Raw genomic sequence first — 16076 nt, forward strand, 5'->3', positions numbered from 1 at the left:
TATTCCCTCTAATTTTCTTTTGGTAAAACACCTGTCTGTAAAATGATGCCTGGATGTCCTCCTTTTCCTCTTCCAGCTTTTTCCCCCTCTCTTTCTTTCTCCCACCCCCCTCCCTTCCCCCTCCTGAAACATGGTGAATATATTTGGAAATCCAAAAGGATATGGATAATTTCTGGGATTCCAAACTCAGGGTTTGGACTAAGAACTAAAACTGGAGAGAGAGCACCATGGTGTTCAGATGAAGAGTGCATGTGGAAAGATGCGGAACAGAGCTCCTGGCATTCTGCTTTCTCCAGGAATGTTTGCGTGGCAAAAGGGCTCTGTATTGCGAATCCATCCAATTAATCTCAAATCCTGCAGTTTTCCAGCCTGTCAGCTTGCATGACTTCTTAATGGATGTGTGTTAGTCAGTATAAGGTCTGCTCCTAGATCTTGACAAAAATCTGTTGCAGGGACTCCTCAACTGGTTTGGGACTGCAAGAACTAGTTTTCTTATTTTTATTTTCTTTTCTCAAAGGAGTTTCCCTGTAACTCTGCTGGATTTTGCCTGTTTTATACTCTGATTCCTTTGTTTTTTTTCCCCCTAAAAGCTTGTATCCCAGGGCACATTTGGAGGTTGTCTTCCAGACCATTCATACACTGCTGTTGTGCTTTGGTCCTGTCTTTTCTAATCCACTGCCCAGGTTTGGTTTTTCCTACTGCGGCATGTACTTTGTCCCTACTAATACTTGGCAAGACTTGAGGATATTTTAAGCTTCTCTTTCATGGGTGATTTAGGCTAATGCCTCTCCCAGCTTGTCTTTGCTATGGACAGCATATTGTTTTCCTCCCCACCTTTGCTGATGCTGATTCTTGTTCCATAATTTCAAAAATTAGGGTTGTTTGAAATCCACATCTTCAAGGTTTCTTTGAACTTTAATTTGATTTGAGCTTATTTTAAATTTTACCTTCTGCTACCATAAAGAATTAGAAGTAATATGCTGGGAACTAGAATGGCTTGAAAAATCAGTGTAGTGAAGCACTCACTTAGGTGGCACAGCACGGGGTAAAGCCAACGTTCATCAAACCGAACATTTCTATTCCACTGAACTCTCTCTGCCATAGTAAAGGGAAAAGGGTGCTAGAAAATGTCTGCCCATTGAATTGAAATGAAATATAAAACATAATGAACCTGCTGCATAATAGATGTAGGCTAATGTGGGGAAAAGTAATTACAGTTAGCACATAAATGACTATGTGTGTTGAGACTGCATATAAAAATTACTGGGCTACAGTGTTATTTGGGTTGCAAAATCACGCAGCAAGTAGTTACAAACTAATAGAGTTAAGGCATGTGAAGATTCACCACTTCCAGGAAAACCCCTTTCTTGTCAGTTCTAACCTACTGTGAAAGGGAGGAATTGAAAGTATTAAATTTATAATCTCATTGGGTTTTTGGTTGGTTTGCTGAAAAAGTGTGGAAAAACAAAATAAAAAGCGGATAAAGAAAAGCGGGTTCCAGATGAGCGCTAAACGTGTTCCCAGACTAAATTAGTTTAGTAAATAGTTTCAGGTGTTCTGATGTTTGTTCGGTATCGGAGTAGCCAGCCCAGGTGGCAAGGGAAACAGAAAAGATTTCAATTGCTATCACTCACTCCGGAGTCTATAAGAGGAGGAATGGCTGGGTCGGTGTATCTCCAAGGGACTGTTAATTACACCAGCTGGTGCTAATTGGGCAGGGCTCCTCACGCAGATTTGCAGCACCTGCAGCGGAAGGTTCCAGAAGCAGGTGCCGCCTCAGTGGGACTGCGGGCTGCTCCTGGGACACGCAGGTAGGGAACTGCTCTGCTTTTCATATTTATTTTTAATATTTAATTGTATTAGAAATGCTTAGGAAACATGTTGAATTAATGGTTTTAATTTGGGGCTGATTTGTGCATCAGTTGTGCTGTATTTCTGAGGTGCTGTGATGTGGAGTTTATGTGCAGGCAACATGTTTTATATGGATTACACCCTGAGGGAAGCGTGGAGGGTTTGATTCTTGGGTTTTTTTACTTTCTGTTATTTCTTGTGTGTGGTCTTCTGGTTTTTTAGCATTTAATTTTTTAAACGTCATTTTTATTGTACCTCTCTTTTATTTTTCTATCTTTTTCTTTTCCCTCGCTTAAAAAAAAAAAAAATCCTCTCATTTTTCCCCCATTTTGTTTCTTTTTGTTTTTCTTTTCCCCCGGTGTTGTTTCCTCATTTCCAAGATCTATAATTGATAAAGTCATCAAAGGTTGACTTTTGGCTGTCGATATTCAGATTTTGTACTTTATAGACCAAAAGTTTATGGTTAATTAGACCAACTCGCAGTTGGGGATGCTCCCTCCCTCAGGGGCTTCCCGCCATTTTCCGTGAGGCGAGGGGCTGCCCGCCCTTTCGTGTGGGGCTGGGGCTGCCGGCGTGGGGTTGCAGTGGAGGCGCTGCATATGAAAAAAAATATGAAAAACTATGAAAAAAAATAAGCCGCGGGGTTTTCTCTCTCGAGGCTTCGAAGGGAGGGCGCAGCCTCCTTTTATCCTAAACTCCTGGCCGCATGTTGCCCTCTTCTTTTCCTCATCAGCTGAGGTACTAGGAAGGTACAGCCTTCCCGAGCCGCCTAGCACATATTCCTTGTGTTCTTCCTTCCTTGAGCTTGTCCTTTTCCTCCAAAGTTCTCAAACTCAGGCTTGTGCGGACCCATTTGAGTGTTTCAGGGGTCAAATTGTCTGGGTTCTGTAACGAACCTGCGACTTGAAGCTGACAGAGACATTAAGACCCATTTTAGAGACGTTAACACCCATCCCTTCACCCATGGAATTCTTTGTAAGGACATTAGCGCACATCTTTTCTGTCACGGTGGAGGAGGCTGCTCGCCATGTCGTGTGGGGAGAGGGCTCTGCGACATGTCGTGGGGACTGTCGTGGGGCTGCAGCCACTTTTGATTGGGGTGCACTGGCATGGGAGAGGAAACAAATGGCACAGGTTGCGTTGATAAAAAGCAGCGACCGCCCACCTCTTCCCCTAGCGGATTTGCTCATTAAGCTGGCTGTTAAATATTGAAGGAGTCGTGCTTCTTCCCGGCAAGTAAAGAGCCTGAAAACATACAAAAATGCCCACACTGTCCAAAACCCTCAAAACACTTGGTGAGCTTTTCCATGGTGATCACTGCATATGTTTGCTGGAAACACAACTTGTTGCTCCTAATATCTGTAGCTCTGTTGGCTGTTAAGGTGAGACCTATGTGAAGTTACAGTAGGGCTTTTTGCAGTCCTACTGTACGATGAACATACTGTATCTGTATTTAAATGTTAAGTATTTATTGCAAAATTTTATTTGTAGAGGACTTCAGGCTTTATTTTGGGGTGACCTGCTGTGTGAGGCCACATCAGAAACCAAAAGGAAGGGGTGTTTTGTCTATAAACACTGACTGGGAAATGGGCTGTAGAATCCTCCTGGTTAAGTGTTAATAAGGAATTGACTAACGGAGTGGGGAAAACACAATATGTTCTGTTCTGATGGCTGTCCTTTTTTTCCCTTTCATCCTTCTTTCTGAAGTGCCTGATTGTCCTAACTGGGATGGTGAGTCAGCTGGGAACACAGAAACAACTGTGGTATCCAGCAGGATGCAGACTTCAAGATGTAACTGTATTCAAGAAATAAAAGTATTTAGGGAAAGGGGAGGGGATGTGAGCTAGAAATTGCTGTTCATTACCCACTGGAGATTTATGAACTTGGGTGAGAGAAGCAGGCCGTATTCTGCATCCATTGTTGATGTACAGATATCTAGAGCTTTGCAAGTCTACATCTGATTGAAACAACCTGATAAAATTTCTGTTTAAGAGCTTCAGAGCTGAAAGCTGCACCTTGCACACTGCAAGTGTCAGGAGTAATTCTGGACAGAAAATGTGTTAAGCGATATTATTTTTTGTCTCTGCTTATGCGGTTTGGTTATTTACTTTATTGTACTTTTTTGTACAATAAAGTATTATTGGTTTGGTTTTTTACTTTATTGTAATTTTTTTGTACACCATCTGATCTTGAGTTATCACGATTTTGATTTATCTGCAGAACTTGGCTGTTCCTAAAGAGAATTAGGAGCACAGTATGTCATGGGGCAGTTCAGACTTCCTGTATTAAAGGAATCTTTGTTTATGTAACAAGGATTCATTCAGTGCCATCCCCCTGCACAACATTTTGGGTGTTTGCCATGTTAACCCTTTGAGTTCAGTTCTGCTGGTGCAAATAAAGGTACAGCTCCAGGAGATGAAATTGCTGGCCTGTCTCTCCCAGGGTTTCTCTTTTAATGGTGCTTTGACCACTGATAACCAAGGCAAGTTCTCACAACTTATGTGTTGTCTTTAGCACTAAAGTGGTGCTTGCTGAAAACTGGTGAGAAGCTTTATGAAATGCATCCCTTGCTTCATTTGAGCTTTATTTGTTAAGATGATCTGGGTGTTTGAAGGTGATGTTTCTGGGGTAAAAAGAAGACTATGCCGTGAGCAGCATGTGGGATATGTGTGAGGCACAGATTCAGGTGAGGAGATGGTGTGCAACCTAAAATCCTGTCCATCTTCCAAAAGTTGTGAGAGGTCTTGACCGAAGTTATAAATCTTGTTAGAGAACTTGAATCTCATGGGATGTTTACAGGCATCTGATTGATGGGAATGTATTTCAAGCATTCAGGCTGGCTGGGTTCAAACGAGTGACACAGTGCTGTAAATACCCTTGTCGTTTATGTTAGGTCAGATGGTGAAGTATTGTTTTATGAGCTTACCTCTGAAAAGGTGGAGGCTGTCCAGACCTCATTCCTCTTCTGCAGTGTTTCTAAATGTTATGGTTCCTTTCTTTTTTAAGGGAAAAAATTAATTTTAGATTATTTATGTATCTATATATGTATATTCGGAAAATAGCAAACTGAGGGCAGTTTGCATTTTACAGCTCCCCTGCACTATCACAAATAGCTTCTACCCAAAATCTTTGGGTTAAAAACAGCAAAAACACCCCCTCTCCCTGAGTGCACTCCCACACATGCAACTCCAAGAGGAAAAAATAAACTTTGTGATTAATAGTGGAGTGTTTGGTATGTGATCTAAGCTAGTAACTGGCTGTTGGATCCCACGAGCAGAACCCTTCTGAAGTATCCTTTGTAGGCTCTTGGAGTGTACTCAGAGCCGTTTTTGTTTGTTGTTTTATCTTTCTAAAATCGAGCTTTCCCCCCTGCTCTGGGTGTGGGATGGCTGCCAGCCCTCGGTGACCCGTGACCCCCAGCTGCTGCTGCGCTCAGGAATGCGCGTCGGGCTCCAGCGGCACTGGGTGATGCAGGCTGCCCTTCCCTCTGATGTGTACCCAGCGTGGGCGGCGGGAGCTGCCAGGGGAAGGGGCAGGACTCGGGCAGGAGTTGAACTCTCGTGGCGGCACAGGAGCTTTCTGGGAACTTGAACTCGCTCGGGCTGGATGTGAATAGCCTGGCCTCGGTTCAAGACGGTTTTAGTTCCTGCCGGGAGCAGCAGCTGGTCGGTGCACAGAAGCCAAAGCCCGGGGATTCGCCCAGCATTGCACTCAGGGGCGTCACATGCTGCATGTACAGCTCTTGTAACACTGTAAACTTTGGGAATTTTTAGATCCAGAGCATGTCACTAATAATTTAGTCTTAGATTGCCTATAAATAGCTCCTTGTATCTGAACCTGCCCTTTAATGAGGCTATTTCTGTCACAGTCAGAGGCTTGCACTGGAAATGCTCTACCTGGCATCCTGCTGGGTTCTTTGTTGTCTTGGTGTGCATTTTCTGCTCCCTCCTGGATGGCTGGTATCTGACAAGGAGGATGTTCCAAACAATTTTAAGCTTCTTTGATGTGGACACTGTTGGGATATACCTGAAAACCAGACAACAGAGCTCACGCTCCTGCATGTGGTTTGAATTTTTCTAACTTTGGTTCTTTGTCAGGGACCAAGAGCACACATGATTTGTCAGATGACAATTATTGATGAAAAGATGCCATTGCAGTCCTATTTTTACCCCCCATGCCAAGCAAGTGTCAGCACAACCTTCTTCAGACTTTCCTGAAAGCAAGAACGGGCTGTTCCCAAGGGTCACAATGTGCTGCAAGCAATGGATAATAGACTTTCTACCTGCTGGGTCCAAGCCTTGCATAAGCAATGTGCAAATTTGAGGCTGAAAGTTTAAGAATAGCATGTTTTGAGTTGACAGTTTTCTTGTGTATTTGTTTGCAAACAGTCAGCACGGCTTAGGAAGGCCTTTGGAGCAGGAGCCGAGATTCCTGCTATTTGAGCACTCATCTCATTCCTGTTACAGGAATAGTAAGCTGTTATGTGTGTCACTTCACCATTAGAGGGGGAATTTCATATTCAGCAAACCTTTGCTTTGTATTAATCATCCCAGTGCATCACTTGCTGAAACAAGCAAAAGGCCCAGACAATAAACATGATTTTTAGTAATGTTTTTATGGGAATTATGAAGTTGTAAGGATGCAATTGGAGAAAATTGTTAATTCGTTTAAAAAAAGAGGGTGAGAAGAATGGATGATCTTAAGTTTTTGTGGTACTAAAATGACAAATGGGGAAACCTTATGGTTCTCAAAATGACAGGTGGGTAAGTCAGAGCAAGTAGAGATTCAGAAGAGTTGGGTAAAAATATTTAGAAGTAAAATTATCTCTGCAAAACTCCTGTTGGCTCCAGTGGCTGTCAGTTCCCCTTCTTTTTGTTTGGCTTAGAGAAGTGAGTCTATATTTAGTAAAGCAAATGTGTATGAAATCTGTATCAAAGCATTTTGTGTGACATGTTTTGGAGGTGGTGGTGGTGAGATTTGGTACAAGGTGCAGGCACTGCAGAAAATCAAGTGATGCTCTATTTTCATAATACAGAATTACTTAATCAACTATATACTCGGCATGGGCTAAGGAGTGGTAACTTATCCAACAGACTAACGCTGCTCCTGGCAGGTTGTTTAGTTGCTTCTGGTCTTGGCACTCAGGTTTGAACTAAGCTGTTGCAGCTCTCTTGATGAAGCTGTTCATCACTTGACAAAACCGGGGTCTTCTTGGCAATGGCATTTTTAAAAACACCAGATTGCTCATGATTCAATGCAGAGGTGAGAGGCCAACCTTGGCGTCTGCAAGAGTGGTGCTGGGGGTGGAAGACAGTTCTGGTTATCTGTAATGTGACCTGATACAGCCTTTGCTGCAACTAAACATAGTTTGTTATTCTCTGCACCTGTCAGCCTGCTTCTTGCTGTGCCCGTTTTGGAGGGGTGCACACAGACCTAGACCTTTACCTGGAGCTGCCTTCCTCATGTCTGAAGGGCAGTTGCTCACCTTTTATGTTCTGCTGATGGAAATTTATTTAAACCTCTAGGAGGATCTGTCCTTTGAGGCGTTTGGAAGCTGAGGAGAGAGCCAACCTCTGTGGCTGCTGTCCCATGGAGCTTTAATTTGAGTAGTGCCTGTGGGAGCTTTGGCACTGAGCTTTATGGGTGTATCAGTGCAGTATGCTCATCCCTGTAACAATTTCCCCTGAAAGTATGGGTGTATTGCATCTCTGATTTCTTTTGCCTTTTCTTCGAGGTTTTGCAGATTAGAGATTCATTTCAGTCAGGGAAAATTGCTGTGCAACATCGTAATTTTTTTTTAAAATGAATAATAGAATGTCATGATGACTGTGATCATAATTATGATCTATCAATTTGAAATCCTAGAAATGCCATGCTTTGTAAAAACAAGCTCCCAGGGAACTCTCCAGCTTCCTCCAATACTGTTGCTATGACAAACAACCCCAGAGCATAAAGCAATTATCTGTCCAGTCCTGCTGCTATTCAACAGAGATTTGAGGGCATTGGTCACCTTAGTTTCAGCTACAGCTTCAAATTCATTATTAAGTCTGCGTTGCGTCTGCAAAAGTGACAAAATTCGTATTTACTTAAGGGTACCTAACTTAGCTCTGCATAAAGAACAGGTTTTTAATACTTTTTGGTTAAGTTCTACTTCTGGAATGCACTGCTAGTGATTATTTAGAGTAAGTGAGCTAATGTTGCAACACACATCTTGATGTAAACTGAATGTCTGTAAGAGGCTGGAGAGAGAGTAGTGTATCAATACCCATTTTGTCTTGATTTTTAATTTAGATGGATTTTTAATGGAGTTTCTAAGGCTTCTACATGCCACCTGAAGAATTAATCTATAAGTGCACAGTGGCTCATTGTTGCAGAATATGTACTATCTTTGTTACCAGTTCCCCAGAGAAATTTTTTGTACTTAATGCAGTTGCTCACCTGTAGAATGCATGGTATTGTAAAAAAGGCTGTATCAAGTCTTATTCCAAAGAGAACACTGCTTTTTGTTGGAAGATAATTGAAGGTTTACATTATGTTTGTTCTTTTGCTCTGGCAGTATATGTTTTTAAAGATCTGTGAGGCAGCATATATATCATAGAGTTCCTAAAGAAATTGCAATGAACCCTCTAGACTTTAGTTTTCCAGTGAAATAGCTAGAGTAGCACATTATGAGACACTAATCTGGAAGAAAAAAATAGGAAAATACTGGCTTAAGGTACATTCTAAAGAGACATTTTCATATTGTAGGGAGCTGAAAGGACTGGAGCAGGAAAAGTAAGTATTGAAAATCAAAGGCAGTAAAAATTTCTTATTATAAATGGGTGATGTCTAGAATGTTTCTTAAACTCTTGCTATGTGTAATTGGCATATTGACTGTAGTTGTCATAAAATAACCTTGACCTAAATGCAGTTACCAATATAAATGTGTTTACTTTGATACAGGAGTGAAAAATTAAATCTTCTCCTTTAGAGATGACACAAATGTGTATTTTTGGTCCCTATTTGTAGGCAGATGGAATTATGTATGGCAGAACACTTACCATGGTAACATAGATTATGACAGCTGAGCCATTGACTTTTTTATACTTAAGATCCAGCGGAAGCCACGGAATAACTATAAAAGGTAACACTTCCATTGCATTTTTAATTATGTTAATGACTGTATTTCACTCAGAACCCATTTGATGTGTAATTTATAGAATTTATGCAATTTAAGTATCAAATTTAGATGAACATAAACATGCATATAGAAATCAGTACACATTTGGAGAAATCCTTGTCTTCCAACATCTAAATATCAGATAAGGATTTGCACTTGGCATTTTGTGTTGGTTTTCTATCCCTCCTGTGGATGGAAAACCTGTGCAAATGTAATTGTATCGCTTGCGAGTAACTAAATGTCTTTGTTAAGGATTAAATTCTGGCAAAAGCGGAAGCACTGTTATATCTAGATGTGTAAGATGTGTATTGATTACATTACACCAATAGTTAGACTGAAAAGCTTTTCTACTGTGAAGCTGGAAAACTGATGTGAAAATTTTGCACTGGTGTCCAGAACAGTTGGAAACAAGGAATCAGGAAAGATGGGACTCTTTTGTTTTCTAAGTCTAAATGAAATGTTGCAGGTCCCTGGTGAAAATACTTTTATCTTTGTTTAGGTAGCTTTTTGTTTGTCTGTGTCACCCACAACAGATGAACAAAAGTAAGTTTTTACAGGGCAGATCAGCATCTATGTCAGTTAAAAAAAAAATTAAGAAGTCTGTCTCAGGTTTTTGAGATGAGTTGTCATCAATCATGATTTTCTGCCATGAACACTCATGTCTCACCTTCTTGAGGAAGGAACATTCAGTAATCCTGTTTTACCTGACAAGTGCTCTGCTCAGCTGGCATTGGGTTACTGCTCTAAAGAAAACAGTGTCAAACCAGCTCTGAAATGTGGTGGGGAACAGCAGCTACATCATCTGTGACCCCAGTGCAAGCTCCACAGAGTGTGTTGTTTTGGTTTACTTCATTTTAAAACTGCAGGGATTAAAGACCAGTTGGTGTTACTCTGAATTTGGGGGAAAGAAAATGTATTTAAAAACACCCCAAACAAACCACTAGCGTTGGTGTTCCCATTATTTGACTATATTGCCAGGAATAAAAATTATAGAAAAGGGGCTGCTGGTGTATGTTACTTGACTAGACAAATGTTTCACTTCCGACTCCAAATTTACATTGTTGGGATTGCTCATGAGGAATTTGGACACCAGTAGACATGGGAAATGCTTGTGTTTACCCAGATGCATGAACTTAAGAAGAGAAGTCATATAACTAGCCAAATATTTGAACAGTGTACACATTTCAGATATCCTGTGTACAAATGTGTTTACGTATCAGACTGTCCTCTGTGCCTTCCTCAGGTTTTTAAATGCCCTTGCAAAGGAAGGACTGTATTTAAACATCTCCACTGGGTGAAGAGCCCTGTAGGCACACGTGCAAGGTTGCCTAGTTTGTGTTATTGGACAGTCTCTGAAGAGATAACTCAGTAGGAAAAAACCCATTTTGTTCAGCCACTGATCTGCAGAATTGTTACATTTGACCCTAAGTGCTTTTTAATTCAGTTTGGTTTGTATTTCCTAAGCTTTTTCATATGTTGGGTTATTGGAAGTCTTTGTTTACCAAAGTCTTTGTAGGTTTGCCAGAGCCACAAAGGTTGGACCTATTAAGCCTGTTATGACAAGACCTCTCAGATAATGAGATCTTGAAATTAGCAATATGTTCTTCATTGTTGGTTCTTTTTTCGTCTTGTGAGAGGTTGAATTTACACCTATCGGAGACCAGATCTTGATTTCACATCTCTCTCTGTGCAAAAGCTTCTCAGGTAGCCTGCTGTTTGCTCACACTGAGGAAAATTGCTAGAGCTGAGGTAAGAATATAGCATTTGCTTTCAAACTGCTGCACCCAGCCATGACAGTTTGTATCCTCACCTCTGGAATTGCCCTGCTGGATTATCAGCTGCTTGCAGACACAGCTGTATTGGAAGCGTTGTTAGCTTCAAGGTGCCGCTGGTGAGATGGAAGGGTAAGATTAAAAAAAGAGCTTTTCATCCTGGTATCGTATGTATTAACACATAAATAACTGAGATACTGGAGTAGCTTTAAGCTAGTAATTTTCAGCTTTGTAAGAAAAATAAATATGCAGCTTCTAAAATGTCAGTAGCACCATTTTCATATTGCTTGCCCTGTTGGGAGCATTGCTGATTCTACAGCTTTTGTGTATTCACTAGATGTGACTATGCTATTTGCTGTATTGCTCAATGATTGCAAAAAACTTCAACATTCAAATACTCTTAAAAAGCAAAATTAGACAGTGATGGAGAATTTGGGCAGCAAGTCCCAAGCAATATTGTTTTTAATGACTGATCTTCCCCAGCAAGGAAGAAACAAACAGGATGCTTGGCTGAAAGGGCCTTAAACCCAAACCTGACTATGTCAGCTCTTCAGCCTCGTGTTTTGGGCGACTGTGGTTGCCTGTTTGTCCTATTTGCTACATATGTTGGGCCAGCATTAGTGGTTGTTATGTAAATGTGTCCAGAGGGTAAGTTCTATTTAACCAAAAATATTTCCAGTAATAGTGTTGTTTTCTTGGAAGCGCCTGCCTGGCTGATTTTGTAGAATGGTTTACCAGATAAATCCAAACAGTTTTTGAAAAATGCACTTGAACTGTAGGCCAGGCCTCCATGCATGTGTCCCTCCTTTCAGCCGAAATGTCAGCAGAGAGTGTGATCAAAGCATTTTCCTCTGGAAATATTCAAAATCGTGAAAGATGAGACATAAAATTTCTGAAAGCAAATTATTATCAACTAGTAAGACTTGTTGAGAGAATGGAGCATATCTGTAACTCTTGACCTTGGTCTAATGGGAATCTATGGGAATAAGAGTATCTAGACACACTTACTGTGGGAAGCAGTTTAGTCGGAGGTTTCTCTTTATTAGACACGTAAGAATTCGTTTCAGACAGATATTTCCCATACACTTTCTCTTAAGATGTGACTCATGTTGCAACTTTAATGTTCAAATAATATTCAGCCATATCCTAGACCAATTCTGATGGCTGCAAAGCAGCATTTCTTCCTCTCATTTCCTTCTAATGCTTTAGCAGCGTAGATTGGAAGATGTTTTTGTCAGGGCACAGCCTTGAGTCATGCCAGACCAAGATGCTGGTGAATTCAGACAGTCTGGTTTGCCAAAGTGGCTGTTCTTTAAAACTGATAAGAAAACAAACCTGACTTTTGTGCGTCTCAGCATAGGAAACTCAGATTGAAAGGTTAGGGTTTAAAAAAAATGACACTTTTGATGTCACAGCCAGTTAACTTGTTCACCAGCATAAGACAGAAATCTAGGACTTGAAGTGCTCTGAAAATGGTTTTGGTGGTATTTGGCACGTATCTTATTTCAATTCCAAAACCTGTGAAATTCTTATTTAAAAAGTAACTGGTAAACCTTTCTCTAAAATAAATGTTTTCTGGTTGCTTTTTTGCACACACCATTTGTTAAGAGGTAAATTACAAGCATTGAGGAAGGCAATACTCTTCATGGGGGGCCCCTCTGTGTAAATGCAGTAAAAACTGCATTTAACTTATAGCAATAGCAAAAGAGGATAACTTTTGTACGGGGAAGTTGGGGAAGGCCTCTTTTTATGGGAATTGAAAGATACACTAGAGGGAGAGAGGAGGTAAACAAAACTGTCAGTGGGAAAGAAGCAAAGGAAAAACACTGGAAGGCATCAAAGCAATTGGAAGTGAAAACAGAACACTTTGCGCTTTGTCCGACTGTTGACAAATTACAGCCCAAAATATCTTTCTCATACATGAAAACATAAATATTTTAACTATACTCTTCTTTTATTAGATAAGTATGTGAAGGGGGTAATTTTTTTTTCCTGAGCAAATATCTGTGAACCAGACTGGCTGATTTCAGTCACAAAAACCAATTTCTTTAATTATTTTTCATTATTGGGGAGAAAATGAAATTGTGCTTTTATGGGTGCTGCAAAGTATTTTTTTGAGGTCTTTGGATGAGTTGCAGAATGAAAACATCAGAGAGAAAAAGGTATCAACTGCAATTGGCTGGTCATTGTCTTACTGGTTGGGGCATCTTAGAAGCAGCAGAGCTAGGGCTGTTTTGGCTGAGATTGCCAGGTTAACATTTCTGCAGTGCATCTGACCCAGGGAGGTCTTTTGTTATCAAACGACACAGTAAATGGCAATTCCAGAGTGTTGTCTCTTCTCAGGTATTCAGACTAGAACTATTTAAGATCTGATTTTCTCAGTCTAAAATCTGTACTCTCTATATATATATGTAGCATGAACCTCGCAAATTCTGGGGGGAAAAACGAGCAAAAGTGTTTGATTTAGTGGGAAATCTTTATCCTAAGCCTGTCCTACTACACCTCCATGTGCCAAATGGAGATTGTTCAGGAGCAAGTGAGAATGGTGACCAAGTTATGGATTGCTAGCTTGTGTTTATTTTCTCAGTGTAAATAGCACATGTTTTCAATCTTTGCTGTTGCTTAATACAGATTCTCTGTCTGGGAATACAAAAGTTAAATAGGTTAGATGTGTGAAATGTTTGCTGATTTTCCCAGGGATATGCAAGGTTGGCTCTGGGTGACTACTTGCCCTTCCTGCCAGACTCCTCTATCGATGGGATTTGAACTCATCCCTGTCTTCAGCCTGTAAATGCTCGCTCTCAGTGCTGTACTTGGCACGCCTTTAGGAGACACTTGAGCAAGTTTGCTCCTACAGCACACTGTGTGTGTTCCCAGTGCCTCGCTCCATGCCCTTGAACAATTAGAGCCCAACAGCAAGTGCAGTGGAGAAGGGGAGATGTTTGAGATTTATTGTGGAGTCTGAGTTTCTGTCTTCCCAAAACAGGAGCTTTCTTTTAGTGGTATTCAGCAAGCCGCCTTTCTCACAGGAACTGTGCCAGAAGATGGCATTGCTGTACGCAGAGCACTCATCTCCATTGCAACAAGTCATTAAGAGGAGTGGAAAAACTGCAGCCTCCAAGTCCATTAGACTGAGTCAGGCTGACAGGAAACGAATTTGCCTTCATATTGCATGTCAAGGATGGTCCCATTAAAATATATAGTGTGCTAAGGGTTTGGGTTTTTTGTTTTTAATTGTTGCTGTTTAACAAGAAGCTTTTGTTTAAAAGTACAGATTCATCTGTAAGCTGAGGGGGTGTATCTTAATACTGAGAACTCCTTTTATTTTCAGGTGGAAAAAGAAGACACTAAAAATCCTCCCTGTTGCAGGAGGCAATCCAATGTATTGCCTCCTGCCAGCATCTTACTCTTTGACTTCAGGCTCTGCTTATTTTCCTCCATACACAGTCTCCCAGCCATCCCTCAGGTGCAGTGGGAAAAGTATTCTCAATAAATTTGGTTTGGGAATGGTCTGTGTGCAAGGGTAAGTAGCTCTTGGCACACTCCGAAGGCTTCTGCAGTGATTTTAATCTCAGAAGATAGTAAGCATCTCTTGGGGGTAGGTGAAAGCCTGAGGAAAAGTTGTACTCAATTAGCAAAATGTGATTTTTCCAAGTTTGTGCTTTATAGCAAATTTTGTTGTCTCAGCGAGTAAACAGTGTAGCTCTGATTTCCACAGGGTGTAGGATGAATTGATGTGGTAAGACTACAGCTTTCCTTGGGGGGAAAAATCAGAATCTAAGTTTTGCTGGATGCTGTAGATCCAGCCTGTGGATCTCTCTGTGTGTGGTAATCTCTGGGAAAGCTGATGGAAACTACCTGCTGTGGTTCCAGCGTCCCAGGGAAGTCTTAGATTTGTTGGAAAGCTGCTTGTTTGTGTTGTGAGCTTTGGAAAAAGCCTTAGGTTGGCTCATGTTGGTGGCTGAACTGCAGGAGCCACCTCCTTCACTTGTGGCTCAAACACTGAACAGAGATGCACAGAAATTTAATTAGGAAGACATAATGCTGGAAATGAACAGATACCAGAGAACTTCCTTTTGCCAACTCTGTAAATGAAGTTAGATTCCCTTACCAGTAGGGCTTTGAGGTGAAAGGAAAGGGAAGGCAAACAACAGTGAAGAAAAATGGAAAGTGTGTAGAACAATTGTTTGAAGTTAGCCTTTGAAGCAAAAAATGACTCTCCAGCGTCCTTCACTTGTTAATTTGGCCATGTTAGGTTTCCTGATGGATTTCCATTCAAAACCCCTGGGTTTTGGAAGCAGAAATCAAGGACATGAGCACCATCCTTTTTCTTTGCTTTTCCCATTGCTTGGTCGAAGTGACTCTGTGGGATTTGCTGTGGGATTAGTGCTGGATAGATGAGGTAGGGACCCAAATATGTGGGTAGATATTATCTTGCCCTCTTTGCAGGTGGAGATTCTCCTGGGAGGAATATGGATCTGCTTCTCCTATAAAATTTTTCATCCATCCCTTTAGGAGCAGTTCCTTTAGAGAGTGATCTCCAGTCTCACTGTTGCTGTTACCTTCATGAAGTAACTGTCGTGGAGAAGGGAACTTAAACCCTAACCAACCACGTTGCCTTTGAAAAAAGGGCTGTGGTCTCCAGTAGTCCAAAGCTGTTCTGTAGACCTGGGCTAATTGCATTTGGCAAGTGCTGCTTTGAGGCTTGCTCTGCCCAGAAGGTAACCATTGTTCTTCCTTTCGTGGTTTAGGGACACTGCACAAAGTGCTCTTCTCAGAACTGGCCTTTGTGAGCTCAGTTCTGAAGGAATTGATGCTGGAAAAGAATATTTTGTTTTGCTTTAGTAGCCTGTTATTGTGCAGACACCTATTTAGTGGTGAAACCCTCTAAACATTCCTAGCAGGAGAAAACTTCTCGTTTTGCTGGTTTATGACAGGTTGTTTTGGCCAATTCTTTGTGTTAGCTACCGTGTGATGTAAGAAAAATAGTTGAACTCCATGTTGAATAAGATGTTCTGAAGCTCAGTGGATATGGATGCATCTTTGGGTAGTAACCTGTCAGTTTAGCTTTTTATTTATATATTTTTAATTTGGGCTGAGTCAGAAGTGATCAGCCTGTAGCTTGAGCTCACTGGCATGTTCCATTCTGCCCATGGCAAGGCAACCAGACTGCTCAAATGTCAGAAAATGAAACATGGAAGAACAGCTTTAATTAGTGAAATGACCTGCTCCCTCTAAGAGCTGTTTTGACACCCAATTCACTAAGCAGCATTGAAATATTACTGCTTTCCTTA

At 41.1% G+C, this 16076-nt stretch overlaps 1 long non-coding RNA gene across 1 annotated transcript; it reads left to right on the forward strand.

Moving 5' to 3' along the window:
- Window positions 1-1639: 1639 nt before the first annotated feature.
- Window positions 1640-14245, forward strand: LOC146437672 (uncharacterized). The gene is made up of 4 exons (XR_014851464.1): window positions 1640-1811; window positions 8860-8974; window positions 10707-10914; window positions 14114-14245. It is a non-coding gene; the product is annotated as an uncharacterized LOC146437672 (long non-coding RNA).
- The last annotated feature ends 1831 nt before the right edge of the window (window positions 14246-16076 follow it).

The sequence above is a fragment of the Lichenostomus cassidix genome, chromosome 4, assembly GCF_008360975.1.
Source record: "Lichenostomus cassidix isolate B80296 chromosome 4, HeHo_3.0, whole genome shotgun sequence".
NCBI classification, from domain to species: Eukaryota; Metazoa; Chordata; class Aves; order Passeriformes; family Meliphagidae; genus Lichenostomus; species Lichenostomus cassidix.